The sequence below is a fragment of the Tupaia chinensis genome, unplaced genomic scaffold (genome assembly GCF_000334495.1).
Source record: "Tupaia chinensis unplaced genomic scaffold, TupChi_1.0 Scaffold000094_1, whole genome shotgun sequence".
Lineage (NCBI taxonomy): Eukaryota > Metazoa > Chordata > Mammalia > Scandentia > Tupaiidae > Tupaia > Tupaia belangeri.
Window position 1 is genome coordinate 2,838,884 of NW_006159556.1, and position 5,103 is coordinate 2,843,986.

The window sequence follows — 5,103 nt, forward strand, 5'->3', positions numbered from 1 at the left end:
ACCTACTTAAAAAACAAACAAACAAACAAAAAACAAAGAAAAAAGACTTTTTATTACCAAATGTAATATATATTTATAATACAAAATGTGTTAAATACATACAGCAAAAATAAAGAAGGAAAATAAAAATGATCCCTGTCCTTTCAGCAACAACATTTGGTTCTTAATTTAGTTTGGCATTTCCCAATGCACATATATGCATTTTTTTAAACTTGCCAGAGGGCACATACATTTGCCAGAAAGAGAGAAAGTGAGAACTACCTCCCCACCCCCAGGAGACATGGTCACACTACAATCCCATCTCCTCCATTTCTCCCCCTTTTCAGGACTTTGGGCAGGCATGCACATACACTCAGAGTGTTTTTCAGGTCACCAGGTCCAAGACTTGAACTGTGCTGTTGACCATATGAGATCCAGCCACCTTAATCTCTAGGCTATGGGCTTGCCCTCTTCATGCATTTTTTTTTTTTGTGGGAGAGATTTTTTTTCGCTATAGGGCACGTGCGCTCGCCAGACAGAAAGAGACATAGAGACAGAAAGCGAGAAATCACCCCCCAGGGGGGATGGTCACGCCATGCCGCAATCTGTTCTCCTCCATTCTCCTCTTGGGATCTTCGGCACGCACGCACACACGCCAGGTGTGAGTTTAAGCAACTGGGTCTGAGACTCAAACCGCGGTCATCTACATGGGAGTCCAGTGACATAGCCATTATGCCAACTGCTGGTCCCACTTACCTTCTATCTTTACTGAAATGTATGAACAGTAAAAATACAATTAAAAAAACAATGCTTCTGGGCCAGCAGGTGGCATGGTGGTTAAGGCTCTGGATTTCCACGTGGCTACCGTCCAAGCCCCGGACCCAGTGACTTGAAAATCACACCAGGTGCATGTATGCTCATGTCCAAAATCCCAGGAGGAGAATGAATTACGGGGATAATCACCCCTAGTGAGTGACTTCTCACTTTCCCTCTTTCCATCCCCCTCTCATTCTCTCTCTCCAGTGAACACATAGGCCCTATGCCAAAAATAAATAAATAAATTTACAGCAATGTACACACATCTAAACACTAGCATAGGTAAGCTATTTCTAAATATTCAAATAAAAAATTACCTAAATACCTAAAAAGTTATGATTGGAATTGTTGGGCCTTTGCCGAAATTCTGTTTGATGTTCATAACTCCCAATCCTCCCACATACCTGCCAAAAATAAAGGTTCCAGAAAGGAAGTTCTGTACCAACTCAAACTGCTGTTAACCATTTTCATCTTCAGTACAAATGCACAGCCAATTACAACGAGCTGATGGTTCACCAAGTTCCACAGCAAAACAAAAATTAGACCAAGTGTCAGATTTTGTGTCATCAGCCACAGAATGACAGCCAGAGAAGGGGGGTTATTATTCATTTCACAAAACGCACTTAATGTCATGACCTATACATCCTTTGTGGTCCAGTCACCTTTTTCATGAACTCTGTGAGGTGTGTGCCCACATGTCCCGTGTCCTATACGGGAAAACAACTTTTTTTTCTCACTTTTTCTTTTTCCTTTTTTTTTTCTTGGAGAGGTTTTTGCTATAGAGCGCGTGCGCTTGCCAGAAAGACAGAGAGAGACAGAGAAATAGAAAGCGAGAAATCACCCCCCAGGGAGGATGGCCATGCCTCAATCCCTTCTCCTCCATTCTCCTCTTGGGATCCTGGGCATGCATGCACACATGCCCGGCATGAGTTTAAGCCACCAGATCCAGGCTTTGAACCATGGTTGACTACATGGGAGTTAGCGACATAACCATTATGCTAACTGCTGGTCCCAGGAAAACAACCTTCTTGACCAGCCATATGATGGCTGCATACTTTGAGTTGTCTTGTGGCCTGCCATGGTCTGAATATTTATGTGCTTCCATAATTCATATGTTGAAATACTGTCCCCTAGGGTGATAATAGAAAATGAAGCCTAGGGCCAGCAGGTGGTATAGTGGTTAAGCTGTGGTTGGACGTGGTTCAAGTCCCAGACCTGGCAGCCTGAAACTCATGTTGGGTGTGTGTGCACGTGCACCCAAACTCCCAAGAGGAGAATTGAGGAGAAGGAATTATGACATGGCCAACCCCCAGGGGGAGAGGGTGATTTCTCTCACTTTCTCTGTCTCTCTGGTAATGCATGTGCCCTATAGCAAAAATCTCTAAGAACAACTAAAAAGAAGGTGGGGCCTTCAGGAGGTAATGGATCATAAAGAAAGCACCTATTACAGGCTTTAATGTAGGATAGTTGTGGCATCTGTCACCAGGTTCACTGCCAGAACTGACGGGCTGCTCTGGCATCCTATTCCAGAGTTCCCTTCCTCGGAGAGCGCCATGTGTGTTTCTTCCCAGAGTGTCAGCTTCATCGAGAAGCATGAGGTTTACAAACTGGCAAAGTCTATTCTTAGTCAAGTATATGGGGAGCTGTGCTCCTTGGCTAAAGGTTTCCAATGAGCATGGACATCCCATTGCACACAATGTGGTTAGCCAGATCTATTTTACAAAAGGTCTCTCTCCACCTGGTATTTTGTTGCACTATTAGTCAAGCCAGAGCACCACATGGGCTTCACGCAGAAAGCAAACACATTTGTAAGACTAAACTTACATAAGCCTTGACCTTTATGAAATTCTAGGCATTTCAAAGTCATTAGATTTCCCTTGATATTATAGCAGAGCAGGCACCCTTTATGATTTAACTACAATAGTACAAGCTGAAAAATATTTACACTTACTTTACTTTCTTATTAAAATATCATTTATCCCATAAAGAAAGATTTCCTTCCCATGCTTCCATTTCCTTGTCTAGAAAATCAATGAGGGGCCAGCAAATGGCACAGGGTCACATCATTAAACTCCCACATGGACGACTGTGGTTCGAATCCAGGACCTGGTAGCTTAAAACTCATACTGGGCCAGTGTTCATGCGTGAGTGCCCCAGATCCCAGGAGGTGAATGAAGGAGAACGGATTATGGTGTGGTCATCCCACTAGGGAATGATTTCTCACTTTATGTCTCTCTGTCTCTCCAGCAAATGCATGCACCCTATGGCAAAAAAAGAAAAAAAAAAGAATTAAATGATATCCATGCCCTAATCATAGTGATATTGTGAAGGTTCAAAGACATAACAAGGCACTTAAGATACTTAGCATGGAGCTCTCAGCAAGTGGCATTCTTCCTCCTTTTCCTTCTTATTTATCTTCCTCGGTATATGACATATATCCTTTGCTACACTTGAGGACTTTGAAAAGTTCATGGGAAAGTGGAATTAAGGTACAAGTTATTTCAGTGCAAAAAAGTTTGAAATCCATGCATAGTTTTTTCATGATACACATTTTCCATGAACCTTCTTTTTTTTACATTTGAGAAAGCACACATGCACTCACCAGAGAAAGAGAGAAAGAAGAAGAAAGCACCCCAATGAGGCATGGTCATGCCACACTCTCTTCTCCAGCTCTTCACTCTGTTAGGACTTGGGGCATGCACATACAAACACCTGGCATTCTTCTCAGACCATGCAGGGTTTGGGGTCCGGCTCCCTTAACCACCAAGGCCACTGGTTGACCACTTCAGGGAGCTTTTGAAGACCCTCTCATATTGACAATTCCTTGAGGGCTCAGGCTATCTGAAAGTAAAAATGTACATTATGTCATACACATTGCAACCTTAATAAATGCATCGTTTATCACTATTGTTGTCTTGATGGTCATTTTTTATATAAAGGGACACAGTGTTGTTTTCACAACACTAATATGGTCCTTGACATGTTCTTATTTACACCTTTATCATGAGAATCTACTCTGAGAAAGTATGGCCCAATGAGTGTCCTTTACTTTTACCAACCCACACTAGCTCCTCCTTACAGAAGATAAATGGCTATGGCCACCAATTTTGGGGGGGTGGAGACAAATTCCTCCCTAGCAAAATAAATTCCAGATAATTTTAAGAAATAACAATGAAAGTTTCAGAAAAAAATTGATAACTCACAACATTTTGTGGAGGGGAAAGACTCTCTAAGCATGGAACCATAAAACGACATGGAAAAGATCAATGAAAACTAAAGCAGAAAATCAAACTTTAAAAAGGTTGATTTGGGACCAGCAGATGGAATGGTTATGTCACTGAACTCCCACGTAGTCGACTACGGTTCGAGTCCCAGACCCAGGAGCTTAAAACTCACACCAGGTGCATGTGCACATATGGAAAAGGGATTGCAGTGTGGCCATCCCCTTAGAGGGGGACATGACTTCTCGCTTTCTGCCTCTCTGTCTGTCTAGCAAGTGTATGCACCCTATAGCAAAAATATCTCTCTCTAAAAAAAGGTTGACTTTGGGGACCAGCAGGTGGCATGGTGGTTAAGGTGCTGGACACTCCCACATGGCCGACCAGGGTTCAAGTCCTGAATCTGGTGGCTTGCTTTCTCACTTCCTCTCTCTCTCATTCTCACCCTCTGTCTCCCTCTGCTCAAACTAAAATAAATAAATAAATAAAATAAAATAATTATTTAAATAAAAAAATATAATTTAAAAAAAGAAGGTTGACTTTTTTTTTTTCCTTAAGAAGTGTGCATGGGCATGTGGGTTCACTGGAAACAGACCATTAAAAGCACTGGAGCCTCGTGCCACTGGCTTTTCCAAGGCAGGGGATCAAACGAGAGCAAGTGACATCATCTTGGCCTCAGCTGCTGATGCTTGTCAGATTTGACAGACTGAGGTTAAGCGCTAGAGTGACAAGGAGACCAATCAGTATTCAGCTTTTAGACTCAGAGGACAGCACAGTTTTTAGCATAATCACATTAACATGCTATTTGCATGTCTCATCTCTACTAGATTATGGATTATTCCTTGTGTGAAAACGAAAAGCCCTATACAGAAGAATACAAAAGTGTGTCTTCACTGGTGTTCTGCCACAGGTATCGGAGTTCAATGCTTTTCAGCAGGTAATTGACATCTAATGCCATTACTTTCCAATAAGGACTTTTCAAAAATTGGCACTGGGCTAGTCCATGGCCTGGTGGTTACATGAACTGGATCCTATTTAGATGACTGTGTGGTTCGAGTCCTGAACCTGGTAGCTTGAAAACTATGCTGTG

At 42.3% G+C, this 5,103-nt stretch overlaps 1 long non-coding RNA gene across 1 annotated transcript in view; it reads left to right on the forward strand.

The window, feature by feature from the left end:
- Positions 1-4,947, forward strand: part of LOC106734327 (uncharacterized) — a 9,418-nt gene extending 4,471 nt beyond the window's left edge. The window contains exon 3 of the long non-coding RNA XR_001369991.1: positions 4,841-4,947. This is a non-coding gene — a long non-coding RNA (uncharacterized LOC106734327). The remainder of the gene's footprint in view (positions 1-4,840) is intronic.
- The last annotated feature ends 156 nt before the right edge of the window (positions 4,948-5,103 follow it).